This window comes from Balaenoptera physalus, assembly GCF_965194825.1.
Source record: "Balaenoptera physalus genome assembly, chromosome: 6".
Taxonomy (NCBI): Eukaryota; Metazoa; Chordata; class Mammalia; order Artiodactyla; family Balaenopteridae; genus Balaenoptera; species Balaenoptera physalus.
Genome location: NC_138885.1, coordinates 10,926,030 through 10,949,015, shown reverse-complemented (window position 1 = coordinate 10,949,015; position 22,986 = coordinate 10,926,030).

Here is a 22,986-nt window from a genome sequence, read left to right as displayed (position 1 = left end):
ACATCACTAAAATATTATTAGGATTAATAAGTGAGTTCAACAAAGTTGCAGGAGATAAGAGCAATACACAAAAATCAATTGTATTTATAACAACTTACAATGAGCAATCTGAAAGGGAAATTAAGAAAACAATTCCATTTATAATAATATTAAAGAAAATAAAATAATTAGGAGTAAATTTTACAAAATAAATGCAAAACCTATACTCTGTTAACTATAAAACTTTTTTTAAAGATATATTTAAAATACCTAAATAAATGAAAATTGATTCCATGCTAATGGGTTAGGAGACTTAACATTGTTAAGATGGCAATACTTCCTGATGGACTTCTTTGTAGAAATTTACAAGCTGATTCTAACATTCTTGTAGAATTGCAAGAGACCTAGAATAGCCAAAACAATACTTTTTTTTAAAAAAAGAGCAAATTCAGATGACTCACACTTCCCAATTTTAAAACTTACTATAAAGCTACAGTAATCAAAAAGTATGGAGGCTTCCCTGGTGGTGCAGTGGTTAAGAATCTGCCTGCCAAAGCAGGGGACACAGGTTCAATCCCTGATCCGGGAAGATCCCACATGCTGTGGAGCAACTAAGCTCGTGCACCACAACTACTGAGCTTGTGCTCTAGAGCCCACAAGCTACAACTACTGAAGCCCGTGCACCTAGAGCCCATGCTCCGCAACAAGAGAAACTACCGCAGTGAGAAGCCCCCACTCACCACAACTAGAGAAAGCCCGCATGCAGCAACAAAGACCCAACACAGCCAAAAATAAATAAAATTTAAAAATTAAAAAAAAAATTATACTAGCATAAAGATAGGCATAGAGAAATGGAATAGAATTGAGAGCCCAGTTCCAACGCTTACAATAACCTTTTCAATAAATGGTGCTGAGACAACTGGAGAGCCACATGTAAAAGAATGAAATTGGGTCCTTACTTCACACCACAGAAAAAATTAACTCAAATGAATCAAAGGTGAAAATGTAAGAGCGAAAATTGCAAAACTCATAGAAGAAATCATATAGGTTAATTATCACAACTTGCATTAGGTAACAGATTTTTAGATATGACGCCCAAAGCAGGAGCAACAAAAGGAAAGATAAATAAATTGAACTTCATTTGATATTAAACTTTTGTGTTTCATAGGAGACTATCAATAAAGAGAAAAAAAATACAACCCACAGAATGGAAGAAAATATTATAAATTATATATCTGATAAGTTACTTGCCTCTAGAATATGTAAAGAACACATACAACCCAATAATAAAAAGACAATCCAAATTGAAAACAAAAACATGCAAAAGAGCTGAATAGATATTTCTCCAGAGAAGATACACAAACTGCCATGAAGCACATGAAAAGGTTTTTGGCATTATTAAGTCACCATGGAAATGCAAATTGGAACCACAAGGGGACACTACTTCACACTCACTAGAATGTAAAAATCAAAAAGTCAGATAATAACAAGTATTGACAAAGTTTTGATTATGGAAATAAATCAAAACCCTTATTCACTGCTGGTGAAATAAAAAATGTTGCAGCCACTTTTGCAAGTAGTTAGCCTTTCGTCAAAAAGTTTAATATATTTACCAGTGACCTAGAAATTCCACTCCTAGAGAACTCTGCTCCCAGGAGAAATGAAATATGTCCACACAAAAACTTTTACACAAATGATTATAGCAGCTATCAATAATACCCCAAAGTTGAAAACAACCCAAATGCCCGTTAACTAATGAATGGATTTTTTTTACAAAGGTGGCATATCCATATGAGGGAATATTATTCAGCATTAAAGGAATGAAGTACGGATACAGGCTATACATCAGTGAACACTGAAAATAATACGCTAAGTGAAAGAAGCCAGTCACAAAAGACCACATAACATATTATTCCATTTATATGAAATGTCTATAATAGGCAAGTCTATAGGTAAAATATATTAGTGATTATTTAGGGCTAGGGTGGGATGAGATAAGGGGGAGTGATAGCTAAAGGATATGGGCTTTCTTTTTTTAAATTTTTATTTTATATTGGAGTGTAGTCGATTTACAATGCTGTGTTAGTTTCAGGTGTACAGCAAAGTGATTTAGTTATATATATATACATACATCTATTCTTTTTCAGATTCTTTTCCCATATAGGTTATTACAGAGTATTGAATATCTATTTTATATATACTAGTGTGTATATGTTAATTCCAAACCCCTAATTTATTCCCCCGCCCCGCAGATATGGGCTTTCTTTTTGAGGTGAGGAAAATGTTCTAAAATTTACTGTAGTGATAGTTGAACACCTCTGGATATACCGAAAACCAATGAATTTTACAATTTAAATGGGCAAATTATATGGTGTGTAAATTACATCTTGATAAAGCTGTTAATATATTACCTGTGATGAGAACTTAGGCAGACACATAAGCAAATGGAGTTAAATAGTTGCGCATATGGTTATCTGATGTAGGTAGTGTAGTCTTTGAACTCAGATGATTTTGCAGTTCAGAAGACTCAAAGGGAGATAGGGTTCAGGCTATATAGGAGATGTCATTTTGATCCACTTAAGGGGTATTTGATCTTCTTGGTGATTGTTGAGGGCAGAGGTTGATTACCTCTGCACTGCTCAAGAGAGATGAGTAGACTGGTTCAAGGCAGACTCCGGATGAATGTGTGATGGACAGAACAGAGATTGTATCAAATGCTTGACACGAAGATTGAGACAGTTGTTTTGGGGTTTTGGTGGGGCAAGTTTTGACAGGATACTCGAGTCAAATCACAGCTGTATCATTACATCAAAAGATAAACTTGACTGTGGTACCCCTTGATGTAATTACAAAACAAATCCCAGGATTAACTACTTGCTCTGTTTACTTTTTCTGAAGCATTGGACTGACCTGTAACAGGAGGAAACCATACGTAAGGCATTTTACTTTGTGTTATTTCTTAACATTAATTTCTGTTCCTATAGTGGAGTCTTGGGTTGCATAGCTATAGGCATTCTGAAAATCAATCCGTCAATGAATAAAAATGCTGACATTTTTTTAACCAAAATTGCTTTTATAATTAAAGAGCATGCATTTTGTCCAAATGTTTCTAAACTAAGAAAACAGCTTGCAGGGTAAACTGGGACATGCATTTTTTTAAAAAAATAGATCTTTATTGGAGTATAATTGCTTCACAATACTGTGTTAATTTCTGTTGCACAACAAAGCGAATCAGCCATAGGCATACACATGTCCCCATATCCCCTCCCTCTTGAGCCTCCCTCCCATCCTCCCTATCCCACCCCTCTAGGTCATCGCAAAGCACCGAGCCGATCTCCCTGTGCTATGCTGTTGCTTCCCACTATCTATTTACATTTGGTAGTGTATATATGTCGATGCTACTCTCACTTTGCCCCAGCTTCCCCCTCCCTGCCATGTCCTCAAGTCCATTCTCTATGCCTACATCTTTATTCCTGCCATACAACTAGGTTCATCAGTACCATTTATTTTTTTTTAGATTTCATGTATGTGCGTTAGCATATGATATTTGTTTTCCTCTTTCTGACTTATTTCACTCTGTATGACAGACTCTAGGTCCATCCAACTGACTACAAATAACTCAATTTAGTTTCTTTCTATGGCTGAATAATATTCCATTGTATACACGTGCCACATCTTCTTTATCCATTCATCTGTTGATAGACATTTAGGTTGGTTCCATGTCCTGGTTATTGTAAATAGTGCTGCAATGAACATTGTGGTACATGACTCTTTATGAATTACAGTTTTCTCAGGGTATTTGCCCAGTAGTGGGATTGCTGGGTCATATGGTATTTCTATTTTTAGTTTTTTAAGGCACCTCCATACTCTTTTCCATAGTGCTTGTATCAATTTACATTCCCACCAACAGTGCAGGAGGGTTCCCTTTTCACCACACCCTTTCCAGCATTTACTCTTTCTAGATTTTGTGATAATGGCCCTTCTGACTGGCATGAGGTGATACCTAATTGTAGTTTTGATTTGCATCTCTCTAATGATTAGTGATGTTGAGCATCTTTTCATGTGCCTCTTGGCCATCTGTATGTCTTCCTTGGCAAAATGGCTATTTAGGCCTTCCACCCATTTTTTAACTGGATTGTTTGTTTTTTTGATATTGAGCTTCATGAGCTGTTTGTATATTTTGGAGATTAATCCTTTGTCTGTTGTTTCATTTGCAAATATTTTCTCCCATTCTGAGGGTTGTCTATTTGTCTTGTTTATGGTTTCCTTTGCTGTGCAAAAACTCTTAAGTTTAATTAAGTGCCATTTGTTTATTTTTGTTTTCATTTCTGTTACTCCAGGAGTTGGTTAAAAAAAGATCTTGCTGTGGTTTATGTCAAAGAGTGTTTTTCCTATGTTTTCCTCTAAGAGTTTTATAGTGTCTGGCCTTACATTTAAGTCTTTAATCCATTTGGAGTTTATTTTTGTGTATGGTGTTAGGGAGTGTTCTAATTTCATTCTTTTACATGTAGCTGTCCAGTTTTCACAGCATCACTTACTGAAGAGGCTGTCTTTTCTCCATTGTATGTTCTTGCCTCCTTTGTCATAAATTAGGTACCTATATGGATGTGGTTTTATCTCTGGCCATTCTATCCTGTTCCATTGATCTATATTTCTGTTTTTGTGCCAGTACCATACTGTCGTGATTGATGTAGCTTTGTGGTATAGTTTGAAGTCAAGGAGCCTGATTCGTCCAACTCCATTTTTCTTTCTCAAGGTTGCTTTGGCTATTCAGTGTCTTTTGTGTTTGCATACGAATTGTAAAATTTTTTGTTCTAAATCTGTGAAGAATGCCATTGGTAGTTTGATAGGGATTGCATTGAATCTGTAGATTGCTTTGTATAGTATAGTCATTTTCACAATATTGATTCTTCCAATCCAAGAACATGGTATATTTCTCCATCTGTTTATGTCATCTTTGATTTCTTTCATCAGTGTTTTATAGTTTTCTGAGTACTTGTCTTTCGTCTTTTAGGCAGGTTTATTCCTAGGTATTTTATTATTTTTGTTGCAGTGGTAAATGGGAGTGTTTCCTTAATTTATCTTTCTGATTGTTTGTTGTTGTTGTATAGGAATGCAAGAATATTTCTGTGCATTAATTTTGAATCCTGACACCTTACCAAATTCATTGGTTAGTTCTAGTAGTTTTCTGGTGGCATCTTGAGGATTTTCTATATATAGTATCATGTCATCGGCAGACAGTGACAGCTTTACTTCTTCTTTTCTACTATTTATTCCTTTTATTTCTTTTTCTGCTCTGATTGCTGTAGCTAGGACTTCCATAACTATGTTGAATAAGAGTGGTGAGAGTGTACATCCTTGTCTTGTTCCTGATATTAGTGAAAATGGTTTCAGTTTTTCACCATTGAGTATGATGCTTGCTGTCGGTTTGTCATATATGCCCTTTATTATGTTGAGGTATGTTCCCTTTATGCCCATTTTCTGGAGAGTTTTTATCATAAATGGTTCGATTTTGTCAAAAGCTTTTTCTTCATCTATTGAGAGGATCATATGGTTTTTATTCCTTAATTTGTTAATATGGTGTATCACATTGATTGATTTGCATATATTGAAGAATCCTTGCATTCCTGGAATAAACCCCACTTGATCATGGTGTATGATCCTTTTAATGTGCTGTTAGATTCTGTTTGCTAGTATTTTGTTCAGGATTTTTGCATCTATGTTCATCAGCGATATTGGTCTATAATTTTTTTGTGTGATATCTTTTTCTGGTTTTGGTATCAAGGTGATGGTGGCCTTGTAGAATGAATTTGGGAGTGTCCTCCCTCTGCTATATTTTGGAAGAGTTTGAGAAGGATCGGTGTTAGCTCTTCTCTAAATGTTTGATAAATTCGCCTGTGAAGCCATCTGATCCTGGACTTTTGCTTGTTGGAAGATTTTTAATTATGGTTTCAATTTCATTACTTGTGATAGGTCTGTTTATATTTTCGAATTCTTCCTGGTTCAGTCTTGGAGAATTGTACCTTTCCAAGAATTTGTGCCTTTCTTCGTGGTTGCCCATTTTATTGGCATATAGTTGTTTGCAGTAGTCTCTTATAATCCTTTGTATTTCTGCAGTGTCAGTTGTGATTTTTCCTTTTCATTTCTAATTTTATTGATTTGGGTTAGATTCTTTATTTCAGATTTTTCTTGTTCCTTGAGGTGTGATTGTATTGCTATAAACTTCCCTCTTAGAACTGCTTTTGCTGCACCCCATAGGTTTTGGGTCATCGTGTTTTCATTGTCATTTGTTTCTATGTATTTTTTAATTTCTTTTTTGATTTCTTCAATGAGCTCTTGGTTATTTAATAGCGCACTGTTTACCTGCCATGTATTTGTGTTTTTTTACAGTTTTTTTCCTGTAATAGATTTCCAATCTCATAGCATTGTGGTCAGAAAAGATGCTTGATATGATTTCAATTTGCTTAAATTTTCCAAGGCTTGATTTGTGACCCAAGATGTGATCTATCCTGGAGAGTGTTCCATGTGCACTTGAGAAGAAAGTGTATTCTACCACTTTTGGGTGGAATGTTCTATAAATATCAATTAGATCTATCTGACCTATTGTGTCATTTAAAGCTTGTGTTTCCTTATTTATTTTCATTTTGGATGATCTGTCCATTGGTGTAAGTGGGGTGTTAAAGTCCCCTACTATTATTGTGTTACTGTTGATTTCTCCTTTCATGGTTGTTAGCATAAGCCTTATGTATTGAGGTGCTCCTCTGTTGGGTACATAAACATTTATAATTGTTATATCTTCATCTTGGATTGATCCTTTGATCATTATGTATTGTCCCTCCTTGTCTCTTTTAACAGTCTTTATTTTAAAGTCAGTTTTATCTGACACTAGTATTACTACTCTAGCTTTCTTTTGATTTCCATTTGCCTGGAATATCTTTTTCCATCCCTCACTTTCAGTCTGTATGTGTCCATAGGTCTGAAGTGAGTCTCTTGTAGACAGCATATATATGCGTCTTGTTTTTGTATCCATTCAGCCAGTCTGTGTCTTTTGGTTGGGACATTTAATCCATTTACATTCAAGGTTATTATCAATATGTATGTTCCTGTTACCATTTTCTTAATTGTTTTGGGTTTGTTTTTGTGGGTCTTTTTCTTCTCTTGTGTTTCCTGATTAGAGAATTTCTTTAGCATATGTGGTAAAGCTGGTTTGGTGATGCTGAATTCTCTTAGCTTTTCCTTGTCTGAAAAGCTTTTGACTTTTCCATCGAATCTGAATGAGATCCTTGCTTGGTAGAGTAATCTTGGTTGTAGGTTTTTCTCTTTCATCACTGTAAGTATATCCAGCCACTCCCTTTTGACCTGCAGAGTTTCCACTGAAAAATCAGCTTATAACCTTATGGGGATTCCTTTGTTATTTTTTGTTTTTCCCTTGCTGCTTTTAATAATTTTTCTTTGAATTTAATTTTTGTCAATGTGATTACTACATGTATCAGCATGTTTTCTCCTTGGGTTTATCCTGTATGGGACTCTCTGTGTTCCCTGGACTTGGGTGACTATTTCCTTTCCTATGTTAGGAAAGTTTTCAACTATAATCTCTTCAAATATTTCTTCAATCCCTTTCTTTTTCTCTTCTTCTTCTGGGTCCCCTATAATTCAAATGTTGGTACGTTTAGTGTTGTCCCAGAGGTCTCTGAGATTGTCTTCAATTCTTTTCATTCTTTTTTCTTTATTCTGCTCTTCGGCCATTATTGCCACCATTTTGCTTTCCAGCTCACTTATTTGTTCTTCTGCCTCAGTTATTCTATTATTGATTCCTTCTAGTGTATTTTTCATTCCAGTTATTGTGTTGTTCATCTCTGTTTGTTTGTTCTTTAGTTCTTTTAGATCTTTGTTAAACATATCTTGTATTTTCCCATACCATGCCTCCATTCTATTTCCAAGATTCTGGATCATCTTTACTGTCATTACTCTGAATTCTTTTTCAGGCAGATTGCTTATTTCCTCTTCATTTATTTGGTCCTTTAGGCTTTTACCTTTCTCCTTCGTTTGTGACATATTTTTTGCTGTCTCTTTTTTTTTTTTTTTTTTTAAATGAATGGTATTGTTTTCCTGTCTTACTGGTTGTTTGGCCTGAGGCTTCCAACACTGGAGTTTGTAGGCTATTGGGTAGAACTGGGTCTTGGTGCTGAGATGAGGAACTCCATGAGACCTCACTCCAATGAATATTCCCTGGGGTCTGAGTTTCTCTATTAGTTCAGTGGTTTGGACTCAGCATTCCCACTGCAGGAGCTTCAGCCTGACCCCGGGCTTGTTAGCCAAAATCCTGCAAGCCACCTGGGGTGGTTCACTTTGGGGTTCCCCCATCTCCTTGGGCGTCAGAGTCCTCACCAGCTGCCGGCAGACACCCTAGTTGTGGGGAGACGCTAACTCTGTGTCTTCCCACACTGCCGTCTTGACTCTGCCTCCGGGACATGGGTTGTTTTTATTCCCCCAAATAAATTAGTATAAATGAGAAATTGATAAATTAATTCATTGAGTCATCTCTCAAATTCCAAATGTTTCTTCTGACTATGAATCCAAATACTCATAGTTTGTTTTCTGAGTTCTAATATGCTAAGGGTGATTAAAATCACCTCTCAGTTCTGGCCTTCCAGATCTCTATGCCTCTGTGGCCGGGCAGGCAATGCTCTTTAAAGGTAAAGAGTGCCCTCCCTGGAGTTAGACACATTTTGAATGGGGCCCTGGTTCCACTATTTACTTCTGAGTGCACTTTATAAGTTATCTAACTTTTCGGGATCACAGTTACTTAATCTGTAATACAGAAGGGTGAATAGAGCCCTCTGTATAAAGAGGTTGTATGAATAAAAGGGAGAACAAATGTTCTCCCATTTAGCACAATCCCTTAGCTCCATCTCCACATGGAGTCACACTGGGGATTAGGGCTTCAACATATGAATTTTAGAGCATGCACAATTCAGTTCATAACATGTCACTCCATAAGACTCAGGAGTATTCTATACTTCTGTGGAAAACATATGGTAAAAATAAAGCATCAGTACACTACGGCAAATCAGAAAGGTATATTGTCTTATTTGATTTGGATTATTTTTTTTTAATTTTGTGTTCTAACACTGTGAACTTATAAGCAAACAAGCAATACTTAAAACTAAAATTTAAACCTCAGTGTTTGGAAATCTTTTGTCCGTTCTTACTCCTGGGAATTCCTTACTGTTCAGCTGCGCATGTGGAGCTGATTGTCACTATGCCACTGGACTCCTTCTCCCTTTCCATCCTCCTTGTCTTGCTTTCTGTCTTCAACCTACCTCTGTCCCTTCTCAAACCTTGTTTTTGAAGTGGAAAAATTGAGCCTCATCTTGGTTTCTGTGTCTCTCCCAAGACCATATGCTAATGAATCTCCACCTTCTGTTCAATACACAAGCTTTTAGAGCATTTTCCTAAAGAAAGAGCCAAATACTAGAAAAGCTATTAGCTCTGTCCTAGCAGAGAGAAGAAGATATAGTCAAATTTGATTTTATATACATTTTATTTTATTTTTATTTTTATTGAAGTATAGTTGATTTACAATGTTGCATTAATTACTGCTGTACAGCAAAGTGATTCAGTTATACATACATATATGTTCTTTTTTAATATTCTTTCCCATTATGGTTTATCATAGGATATTGAATATAGTTCTCTGTGCTATACAGTAGGACCTTGTTGTTCATCCATTCTATATATAAGAACTTACATCTGCTAACCCCAACCTCCCACTCTTTCCCTCTCCCATCCCCCTCCCCCTTGGCAACAAGTCTGTTCTCTATGTCCATGATTCTGTTTCTGTTTCATAGGTATGTTCATTTGTGTCATATTTTAGATTCCACATATAAGTGATATCATATGGTATTTGTCTTTCTCTTTCTGACTTACTTCACTTAGTGTGATCATCTCTAGTTGCATGATTTTATATAGACTTCAAATAGTGAAATTGTAATTGGAGAAATGCAGCTGAGTCTTGGGGCACTGTTTGAAAAAAATGAGAAAGTCAGAAGAAACACACAAGAATATATCATATTTTAGAGAAATAAAACAAAACTTTAATTCTTAAAACATATGGCAAACTCTGACATTGTCTATTGTATTTCATATGTGTTGTGAACATTAAGTTGAGTTTACAACAACTAACAGGTTGTTGATCTGAAGTCTGGGAAATGCTGGCTTAAGAAAATTAATTAAGCAAAACTTAAGAGCTACTCAGTGTTGGAGACAGGATTCCAACCCTAGCTTGCTCAAATTGAGAGCCTACACAAGCTCTACTAAAAGCATGAAAAGTCTGTGTCTTCTTCAGGGGATGAACAATGTATTCATCCTGCAGGAGTTCTCAGTGGAAGCAGTTCACAGAGAAATGAAAAAAAGTGGTTTCACCTTTTACCTAGAACTGCTGATGCCTGCCTGTGAGGGTGACTGGATTCTCCTTGAAATGGGAAAGCAGGCTCAGTTAGGCAGTTAACTTTGAAGCTGCTTTGCACAACTGCTGTTTTAAAGCATTTTTATAAAACTCAACACTGTCATTAGAACTGTGATCCTCGCACAGTGGTGATGCCATAGCTCATTAGGCCTGTGTGAGTTGTAATAAATGGAGAACTGCATAGTGTGTTTATGCAGTAAGTTTAAGGCCATGGTAAGTCCACAGAACAGATTTTCCCCCCTCTATTAGAAATGCACCAATCTTGGATTAAATACACACATACACAACACACACACACACATTCACAATTACAACCACTGAAATATAAAGATATTTTACCTCCAATCTCCAAAAGCCAAGTGGGAAAAATTTAACAAAAATTCCATTTTAGTAAGGAGTGGGGCCAAGCTGAATGGGGACAAAGCCATCAGGTAGAAAATAGCGAATAGAAATAGCTCCTGTGCTTTGTCCATACTTCTAAGGAAGAGCTGCTTCTAGGACCTGGATCCCACACTGACAGAGGAGGCACTCACTTGTGGACACAGAAAAGACAAAGACTCAGGCTCCACCCATATGTCCCCCGCTGCCCCATCACTCAAGTATAAGCGCCACCCACAGTGGCTTCCTCTCCTGGGTTAGACATTGACCCTGATTATATGATGGTGCTTAAGTCACAATGTGTGGCCTCCCCTGAACAAGGCAGCATGAGCAGCATTTGGCAAGAATGGGGTGACAGATGGGATAGGTAAGAGGACATGAAGAAAACCATACATATTGCGTTATATCTCAAACATTAAGCATAGACTTTTCTATTCCCCCCTTTTTTTTTCTCTTCACAAGAAAACAACAGAGACTCTCCAGGTCATCTCACACGATTCCTCAAATAATGTTTGAATTTATTCTACCACATTATCCCAAACCAATGATCTAATTATACATGTTTTAAAAACAACATTTTCAATTTTTGTGGGTTGATATTCTTGTAAAATATAAAGCAATCTGGATAATGTGTTAATTTTAACTTGTATAAAAATTTCTAAATGCTTCTCTTACTTTCTCATCCTAGCTCATGTAAGACTGGCAATAAAAAAATATAGTACTGGTCTAACCTATGTTTGAATACCTCCAGTGTTACTACAATGTTCATTCTACCTTGAGACAATTTGATTGCATTTTCTGCACTCAGAGAGATGGGAAACAGTGAGTCGGGCATTCAGCTGAGTGATGGAAATATAAAGATGATTAAGCCAGGATCTGTGTGTGGAGGGGCTCTCAGCTCAGCCCAGAAAGCTGGGGTTTCAGTGAAGTCTTCCAGAAGAGAGGGTCCAGAACAGAGTCTTGAGGGAAGCATAGGAATTCATCAGATGTGATAGGAAAAGAAAGACTGTTTTGAGCAGCTCAAACAGCATGATTAAACATATGAAAACATGAAAGTGTGTTTAGAAAAAGCAGTTTGGTGTACAGGAGGTTATAGAGCTCTCTCTCTTTCTCTCTCTTTTTCTTCCTTCCATCTGATATAGAGCCATATTGGTCTCACTGTAGCTTCTAGTCATTGGTTTTAGTTGTACTTGTGGGGACCAATATCAGTTAGGGACTTTACCATCACTAACAGCAAAGAAAGCTAGAGAGAGAGAGAAGGAGAAGGGGAAGAGGAAGGGGAAGGAGAAGGAGAAGAGGAGGAGGAAGGGGAAATGGAGAAAGGAAGAAAGGACAGAAAGAACAAAAGAATCTCAAATCAAATTAGCTCTATAAAAACAAAGATAAGGGTTTCACATCTCATAGAAAAGGCAATATTTTCCATTCTTAGAATCTTCTGCAAATTTTTTCTTTAATTTGCCACATTCTTATAATCTAAACACTATGACAGGGCATTGAGGCACATACACATTGCAGAGCTTCTCCCATTTTACTCCTAGGACTGTGTCTCTGGTGAATCCCACCTCGGTCACATGGTTGCTAATTAAGAAAGGGTGAATTCTCTGCTTAAGGCACTCTTCACTCCACCCTTTGCCTAATCCTCCCCTGGCCCCCACGTGGCTCATCTTTGAGGTCTCACATTCCTGTCTTTGGAGACAGTGGCTCTTTCTTTTTGGTCTACATTAAGTCCTTCTAGTATATGTTCACACTACACTCTCTCCTTTTTTTTCTTTTTTGCTTCCCTCTTTCATAAATACGTTGATGAGAATTGTAATTGTGCCATAATTGTGAAGTCTCACTTCCCCACTAGAATGAAAGCTCTATGAAAATAGAGAAATTATGTTTTGTCTTTCTAGACTTAGTATAGTGCTTCTGCATATTACACATGTAATAAACATTTGCAGATGGGTATGTAAATTCTTCAACTAATAATAATAATAAGTAAAACTTCCTGAGTACTTACTATGTGATAGTTTAGAGACAACTATAATGAAAAAGGAAGGCAAGAAGAATTTAAGTGACTTGTGCAAGGTGATACAGCTAAACAAGCAGCAGAGCTGGGATTTGAATATTGACAGCTTGACCACAGAGTAAAAAGTACCTACCATGCTCTTCTCTCAGTAATTAACTGTAATAAAAACCCAATACCAGGGCTTCCCTGGTGGCGCAGTGGTTGAGAGTCTGCCTGCCAATGCAGGGGACACGGGTTCGAGCCCTGGTCTGGGAAGATCCCACATGCCGTGGAGAAACTGGGCCCGTGAGCCACAACTACTGAGCCTGAGCGTCTGGAGCCTGTGCTCCGCAACAAGAGAGGCCGTGATAGTGAGAGGCCTGTGCACCGCGATGAAGCGTGGCCCCCACTTGCCGCAACTAGAGAAAACCCTCGCACAGAAACGAGGACCCAACACAGCCAAAAATAAATAAATAAATAAATAAATTTATTTAAAAAAAAAAAGAAATAAAAGGCCAAACCTCAAAGGGGTAAGAGGGAATTCCTCCTGCCTGAGTGTCTCTGAGCTGGGACATTGGTCTTTAAAAAAAAACAAACAACAAAAACCCCAATACCATGAGCAAACTAGAGTTCTGGCTCTCTTCTTCGCAGTCTGGACTCATGTCTCTGACTCCTGCACTTCTCCAATTTACTTAACTCTTCCAGAGTCTTTACTGAGAGGGAAAAGAGGGGCTTTGGATAAAAAGAAATTGGAAGCCCATGTCTTGGAAAGTCTTGACTATGAATTTGCCTATGGAAACAGTAGTGTATAGCTACTTGGGGGCCCAGAGCCTTGAATCTTGGAACAGAGTCTATGAGAAAGGCAGCTCTGTAACACGTCATTTAGGGAAGGGGAGAGCATGGGAGGCAAGGTTCTGCAAGCTCTGGTTTTGACGGTAGAGAACACTGAAGGTATTCTGAGACTTAAGTCCTTCAACGTAGCCACCACCATCATTGTAAGTTTCTACAACGAGGGTCTTATATCACCTCTTAGGTTACGGGGAAGGGAGATTCTATGAGATGTCCACTTGATCCCATTGGGAAAGATGCCCCTCCTGCAGCTCTGTTTGCCCCATAATGCCACAGATCAGACACCAAAGCCCAACTTACTGCTGCTTCCTTTTTATGTTTGATATTTTAAATCAAGAGCTTATCATGGAAGTCAGTGATCCTTGGTTCTGCCAGAGACAGGAGAGTATGACTATGTGGGGAGGGAATTTCACGAAGTTCTCTTACCTGCAGGAAATATAATTTATCTTGTAAAGGAAATGGTTTTGTTTGGGAAAATACCTTGATAAGCTGGAGAGGAAGAGAGTGAATGTGTGAATGTTGGCAAGAAGCAAGAAAGAGTAGAAAATGCTCAAGGGCTCTGTTCCACAACATTGGTAGACTTGGTCTGTGCTCAGTGAGGGAGGGAGAAAGGCCAGAGTGGGGAAGGCTGAGCAAAAAGCAGGTGTGGGTTGGGGAGAAGGGCGGAAAGTTGAAGCCAGGGTTCTCAAAAGTGAGAAGTACCCAGGAAAAGGCCAAAGGGAAGGCAGGCCAAAGGGCATTTTAAACCAGAAAATGTTTAACATTTAATTTGGAAGCTTCTACTCAGCTGTGATGTGACCTCTGCCCTCTCTCCCCTCCACCCTACCTCAAACAAAATCTAAAACACATATGTCATATTGAGAATTCATTTTTGCTTTTTAGAAATCTTTTATGAACTATAGAAAGGGGCAGTTCTCTGCCTGGTGTGAGGTCGTGCAGGAAGAGACAGCACATACAAGGGAACAAGACATAATGAGATTTAATTAGGAAGAAGTAGGGAATGTGCAGCCCAGGAGACCATGAAATGATGCCAGCTGGAATTCTAAGAAGTTCTGGAGAAGAATTTAGACTGCTTCAGGCTTGGAATCGGTTCACCTGATTTTATTTAGGTCTCAAAGCACTAGGACACCCAGAATGATTTCTGCCTTGCCAGAGAATTAAAATTAATGATGGTTTTCTGAATGTTACATTTATTTGTTCCTATTTGCCTGATCATACGAGAGATTGGTTACACACCAAAATAGGGTTTTCAGGGCTTGGGAGAGATACACAGCATTTATGCATTTTGGTGTTCATGTGTGTAATGCTGATGGCAGGGAAAGTCTGTTGAAGATAAAAGTGCCAACTTAAGCATCTCCATAAATATGCTGATTATTGGTGAATGCTTTTAGTCATACACACGGAATATTTATGTGTTTGCTCTGCTCATAGTTTATCAGTTCAAATAAACCTTAAAGTAGAACGTTTTTGTATAAATGAGATTCAAATTATGTTGCTTCTTAATAATAAGCAGCTAGTATTTATAGTGCACTGCTACCTTCCTGGAACTAAGCTAGTCCCTTACACCCTACCTGATTGAAATCTCAGCTAGCGGACACCTGTGTCCACATATAGCTGAGGACTCCGGGGCTCAGAACAGTAAAACCATTGGCAGGGCCACATGGATCTTAGGAGATGCACGTACATTTTGAACCTAAGTGCATTTGTCCCAAACTCCATTCACTATTTACTAACTATATCTTAAGATGTAGTTTGCTAACGATGCCTAAAAGTACATTTATATGAATATAAACCTTAAAAGCACAGCTTGAATCAATCACCTGCCTCAAAAAGAGACATGAGGTTTAGCCACCTTCTCCAGTCTAAGAGAATGGGTCCCCAGAGGGTTCTCCAGGTATCCAAGGTGGCTGAGTTTTCCTCACCAACATAAAGCTAAAAGTAAGGAGAAAGAAAAGCAACTGGGAAATTTATTACTTTCTTCTTTTTCGGAACAAGGAGAATATGTCCACTTTAACTTCTTTTTACTCACCTCTATCTTTCAGCCTTGTGGACAACTTGACAAAAGTTTATCATTGGCTGTTTGCACTCCTGACAATGATATGTTATATTCTAGTAGCATGGGGCTTCAAGGACCATATTTTAGTAGCACGAGAAAGAAAGAAGGAAGGAAGGAAGGAATGGAAGAAGGAAAGAAGGGAGGCATGGAGGGAGGGAGGGAGGAAAGAAGGATAGATGGAAGGAAAGAGAAAGATAATACCACAGACAAAAAGGCTTTTCAATATTAGACAGTGGAATTAGCAAAGAATGTGTTATGTTACCACCTTCCACTCATTGTAAAACATACAGATTTCTGAAAGTATTCATATTGGGAATTATTTTTATCTGAAGGTCAACGGTTGAAGGCTTTCATCCATTTTGCCAGTGTAAATGCTGTGTACATCTGTTTATACGTGTGTGTCCGTGTGTTCATACATACATAATATCTACATATAAAGTAAACTAGCAATATATAACATCATCATGATCTAGCAAAATACTTGTGTAGAATTACAACTGATCCTTGGACAACATGGGGTTAGGTTTGCTGATGCTCTGCAGAGTGGAAAATCCACATATAAATTTACAGTTGGACCTCTGTATCTGCGGCTCTGCATCCACAAATTCAACCAGCCATGGATCCTATAGTCTGTAATGCACACTTACTTTTTTTAAATCCTCTTATAAGTGGACCAACGCAGTTCAAACTTTTTTGTTCAAATATCAATCATATATAGTTGATGTACTTTTTATTAAGATCATTCAAAGAACTAAAACAGATTTCTTAGATCAGCGCCATTTAACCTACAGTCCCAAAGCCTTCCTTTTTAGGACTGGCAAAGATGTTAGGCAGGCTTGGATAACCTCCCTCTGGATGCAGCACTGATTGTTCCTAGGCATCTGGACAGAGACCATCTTCTCTCAGACTGAAGAATCCAGGGGCAAGAAGTGCTGTATGTTTTGAAGCAGACCAAAACTTTAGAGAGCTCTGATTATTAGAAGGAATATAGTTGTTCCACACTGTATGTCTCCTTAAAATTTCCACCCATGGATTTTGGCCCTGGAGAAACAAGACAGGTCTGTCCTCCTTAAGCTTCTTCTTTTTTGGTTAAAATTATTTTAGCTCTGTTACTTATCTATGTCCTAACTTCTGGGTACCTTAAATATGTTTAGTCTTCTAAATAAATAAGAATTATGGTTCTCATTAGATTCTTTTAAAGTCACTAAGATGAGAGGCATCAAAGCAAAAGCTTGTATCTGAAACAAAGAGTCAGGATTGAGGGATTATGAGCTCTATACACATCTCCAGATTTCCTTTGCAGCCAGTTCATAATAAAGTGTTGACCTTTAATTTAACTCACTATTTTTATACTCTGTCTTATTGTAAAGCACCCTGTTCTTTTAATCTATGAGTAAGATATATTTCTTATAGAAGAATTTGAGAATGTTGAAATGTAAAAAAAGTACTGCATTAATAAAGAACACATAAATATTTCAGAGTATAGCTTTTGAGTTCTATCTCTATTTCCTGTTTTGTTTTACAAAACTAGGTCACAGGAAACACGTTTCCAAACCCCTTTTGAAAGGATGCATGGTTTTGACCTGTGACGCATTTTCAGGACTGTCATGCAGCTTCCCTTTATTGGAATTACTTACTCGACCTTCAAGATTCAAGTGGGATACTGTGTAGGTTGGGATGGGGAAAGACAATATTGAAGAGTTTGGTAAATAAATGTTGATTACCTTATCCTCCTGACTCACAATAGAGTTTTATAATCTTTCAACATATTCCTTTTCTCTCTCCACTCTCTGTCTCTTTCTCTCTCATTTACATATTAAACGGTTCAATCACTGAAGTCATCTTTCATGGCTTGTCATAGTCATTTGTTTAAAAAGTTTTTCTTTTAAGGGAACTTTAAAAGCTCTTAAAACTTTAATGGAAGTTCAAGTGAAAAGTTTTTTAGGACTCTAGGCTGTTTCTGTTGTGTTAAATCTGGCTCAAATCCATTCTTTTCAAAATAGGTTGAGATTCTGACTGTTTTCTAGTTGTAGGAAAATAAATGATACAGTAAAATTCTCATAATTTTGATGATGGCTTATTTTTACTTTAGTAGGCTTTTCCCCAAGGATCAATCATTCTGAGGTGAAAGGAACAGTAGCTGACTGAGGAGAGAAAGAATAAACAAAATAAATGAGTATATTATACAACATAGCAGAAGACATAAGTGCTAAGGAGAGAAATGGCAAAACTATCAGAAGATAAGGAGTGCTGGAGGTGAGGTAGTTTGCACTTTTATAAAGGTTGGTTGGGAAAAGTATCTTTAAGAAGGTGATGTTTCACCAAAGCCTTGGAAATTGAGGAGCTAGTTTTGTGGACACTGGGGGAAGAACATTGTAGACAGAGGAAAGCATAGCTACAAAAGCCCTGATGAATTAGCAAGCTTGGCCTACCCACCCTAGAACCAGCAGAGAGGTAAGTACGGCTCAAGTGGAATAAGCCAGAGGCAGAGTAGCAGGAGAGGTGTTCAGACAGATTCCAGGACACCAGATACTGCAAGACCTGGGAGGCCATTGTTAAGGAATTTGGTTTTACTCTGAGTGACACGGGAACCCATTTCCGCATTTTGAACAGAAGAGTGACACTATGCAACTTCTGTTTTAAAAGCCTGACTGCTGTGTTAAAGCAAAACAAGGATAGGAAAACTGACTCCAATTAAGATTTTGTAGCATTTCAGATGAGAGCTGATAGTGGCTTAGAGCAAGTAGGTAGCAACGGATATGGCACAAAGTGGTGGGAATCTGAGTATATTTGAAAGATAGAATCACCAGGATATCTGATGGATTGGGTGTGGAGTTGAAGGAAAAGGAGTTGTGTGGGCTGAGATGAGAGGAGAGGCAAGGATGGAGCCTCTTTGAGCTCAGCTATTTTCTTCTGATACATGTGTAAACCTTGATCCTTCGTTAACTGAGGGATCACGGTTTAAAACCTAACACGAAGCACAACAATCACAGAATATCAAAAATAGAGTGGGACATAGAGATTACTGTGCCCCTTTATTTTACAGATATGGGAACTAAAGCTCAGAGAGGCAAACATCATTCCCTTGAGTCCGTTATGCTCCTTTCACTCCATTTTTATAAATGTCAACTGGTACCAAGTAGAGCATACACAGTGACATACACAACTCCGAAGTGTCCAGCTAGGTGAAGTCCACATGTGCACACTCGTGTAATCCACACGCAGATCAAGAATTTCGACAGCCTCTCAGAAGTACCCCCATCCTGCCTCCTAGGGACTATATGCCCCCTGAAATAATAGCCACGCTTTCCAGTCCTCTAAAACCATCGATTTTGCCTCTTTTTAAACTTAAAAAAAAACCACTTGGTGTATCTTTTCATTCAGCATTATTTTCATGAGATTCATGTGTGTTGTAAAGTGTGACTGTAGTCCACTTATTTTCATTGTAATAGGCTACTCCATAAATATAAAATGTATTAATTCAGTTTACTGTTAACAAACTTTTGAGCTGTCCTCCCTCTTTTATTTTCTTGGCTACTATGATTAGTGCTACTATAAATTTTTTGCACATGTTTGGTGAACTATTTTGTTCCTTACCTGGAGTTATATGGCATTATCGATTATAGCTTCATCTCTCTTGCAATAGCACAGTGGCTTTGCAAATATATTATTATTTGATGATTGGCTTTAGCATGTGGTTCCCCAGAAAATGTGTCATCAGCTACATTTTATGGAAACTAAACTTTGTTTCCCTCTCAAAGATGTGATTTCTGCGAACTCTCTTATTCTTAGACTCTCTAAAAGGAAGCAGAAAGCTATTCATTTTTTTAAAAAAAAATTTATTTGAGTGTAATTTATTTACAATGTTGTGTTAGTTTCTGCTGAACAGCAAAGTGAATCAGTTATACATACACCTATATCCACTCTTTTTTAGATTCTTTTCCCATATAGGTTATTACAGAGTACTGAGTAGAGTTCCCTGTGCTATATAGTAGGTCCTTATTAGTTATCTCTTTTATATATAGTAGTGTGTATATGTCAATCCCAATCTCCCAATTTATCCCTCCCCCTCTCCCCTTATGGTTCCCCTGGTAACCATAAGTTCATTCTCTAAGTCTGTGAGGTTTGTTTCTGTTTTGTAAATAAGTTCATTTTTATGATTTTTTTAGATTCCACATATAAGTGATAACCTACGATATTTCACTTTCTCTGCCTGACTTAACTTCACTCTGAATGACAATCTCTAGATCCATCCATGTTGCTGCAAATGGCATTATTTTGTTCTTTTTACGGCTAAGTAATATTCTTACATAAAGATAATTGGCAACTGACGAGCACTAAGAAACATATGAGTCCTGTAATGAGTGGTTCAGCTACTCAGGCTTGGCTGTAAATTAAAGAACATGGAAGAGTAAATATTATTCTTCCAAAGGGAGAAGTTGGTTAGAAAGAACAGGAATAATATGATAATAAAAATCACATGATAATAATAATAATAATAATGCAAGCTATAATTTATTGAGGTAGGTAGTGCAGCATAATGATTAATAGAATGGGATCTGGACCCAAACTGCTTGGTTAGAATCTTAACTCTGCCACTTTCTAACTATGTGAATCACTGTTCTATCATCAGTTTTATCATCTGTCAGATATGAGGAATAAATGTACCTATTTCAGAAGTTGTTGATTGAATGAGGTAACGTGTAAAAGACTGAGAACTATGAAATACAGTAAGACTTATACACACTTGGAGTTAATATTAATATTATTTTTGAACATGTATATACATTATTTCTAATTTTTACAACCTCTCAAGATAGCTACAATTATCCCTGAACCTATATAAAGTATCTTTTTTTCTGATCTCATAATTTTCTAGTCTTTTGTGCTTAATGTGGTTTCTTTTTTGTACCATGTGTCATTAACTTGCCTTTTGCCTCTCTTTCTGGACATTTCCATTTGTCTTCTCTCAGTGCATCACGGGCAAAGGTAGGCAAAATTTTATTATAGACTATTTTACAGATTCCATTATGAAGGCCCACGTAAGTGAAATTACTTACCTGTATCTTTATAGTCTAGTGAGTAACCAAACTGGTGTCTTCTTTTCTGCAAGCCCAGTGGTGTTTTGCTATTTCTTGCTGCCCCTTGTGGCTTAATGGAAAAATTAAGTCTTTAGAGGGTTTGACTATGATGAGCTAGTTTTAATACTCTGAGTTAGTTGGGTACTGACGTTCTGGATCCTCATTCCTGGACCACAACAATGACAAGGCTTGCCAAAACTGTCAGACCAAATATTGATCTCTCATTTTTGTTACCTTGAAAAGTCATAACTGGTTAAAAAAAAAAAAAAAAAAAAAAAAAGGCCAAAACAAAAACAAAGGGATACATATAATGGCATGAATATTTCTATCTTTTCTGTGCAGGAATTTTAAGCTCATTTTAGTTCCAATTTTAAAATAGTTAATAGTAAATTAACAAGGTTTAGTTCTGGTACAAAGTGAGATGCCAGTGTGTCTCTGACTAGACACAACTGAAAACCTGGACAGAATGATTCAAGAAATTATCTGAGGATTCTGAAAAGCCAATAAAAGCAGAAAGATTGGGGTAGAAAATGAGATATTTGAACTACTGCTGAACTAGCAGTAAGTTTCCTTACTTTTCTTTGGCTTTTTCTAGCCCAGATTCAAAGAAGCATGGCACGTAGAGTGTGCACCAAAGGTGGACAGAAAGAACATAAAAAAAAAAAATCTGTGTTACTGGTGCAAGTAATAGGACAGGGAGCATTTATAATAGGAGACAGGGGTAGGTATAATAAGAGAAAGCCCACTATTTTGTGAGTTGTTATTCTTTCTTAACCTTGCTCGCAGGCAATCTCACAGTAGCACAGAGCAGCAGCAAATGGAAAGATATCTAAAATTCCAAGAGCATCTGTGTTCTCAAAAGTTTAGGAGAATACCATTTTTTTCTTTTTCTCCTAACTTCTCTCTTGGCCCTAGAGAAGGACATAGTCTGAGAAAGTTCGTGACAAAACAGGGAGATTAAATCCTTGTTGTGTTGTCAGAAAATCAGATGGAGGGTGCCCTCGTGCAAGAACTTTTGAGGGAGATCATTACGGGGTGAAATCTTAAGAAAATGATCCCATATAATTCTGTATGAACTTTTGAGATCATCGCAAATCTGTGCATACATCTTTCTCTAGAGCATACAAATACCTTGAGAAGTGAACTAAAGCACCAACCACCACTTAGGTCTCAGACAGGCCACTGAGTGGTGCACAGGAGAAGAACTGAAGAGAATTGCAAAGACTCTGAAAACTGATTTGGCATTGGAATCAGCCCTCGGTGTATAGGAACTTGGATGCTGAACATGGCTGAATACTTTTGAAACAACTGAAAAGATAGAAAGTCTCAGAAGAAAAGACAGAAAAATACAAAAAGAGACAAAATGGAAAATTTACTGATAAAAAGCATAATAACATAATAAAACATAGTAAAACTTTAAAAAATCACTGGATGGGCTCAATAGCAGGTGGAGATAACAGAGTAAATAATTTATAAATTTGAAAAATACATCAATAGAAATTATCTAATATGAAAAACAAAGGGGAAAAAATGAAAAAAATTAACAGAGACTAAGGAACTTGTGAGATAAAACCAAAATTTCATGTCATCAGAAAGAATGATGCAGGAAAAAATAAATTTAAAAAAAGAATAATGGTTGGAAAAACTGGCAAACTATTTATATTAAAAGATGCAACAATTTCAGTGAATCCCAAACAGGATAATTCAAAAATTTCCGTGCTCTGATATATTGTAATAAAATGGCTGAAAATTTTTTAAAAAGATAAATAACATATTGAAAGCAGCTAGAGAAAAATAAAAGCATAAATTACAGAGGAACAATAATTCAAATGACTGTCAATGTCTTTTTTAAAAAGCCAGGGATGGCAGAAAACAGTAAAACAATATTTTAAAGTAGTGAAAGTAAAAAGCTGTGAACTCAGAAACTATATCCATGAAAAATATCCTTAAGGAATAAAGGTGTAATAAAGAAATTTGTAGATGAAAGAAAAAGAAAAACATAAAACATTTGTCAGCAGCAGACCTGCTCTAAAAGAAATGCTAAGAGAAGTCTTTCACATAAAAGGGAAATTATACTAGAGGGAAACTTGGAAACTCCAGAGCAACAGAAATGTTAAATAATGGTTAAATGTTAAATAACTGGTTAAGTACAAACAGACTAGGATTCTCCTCTTAAGTTCTTTAA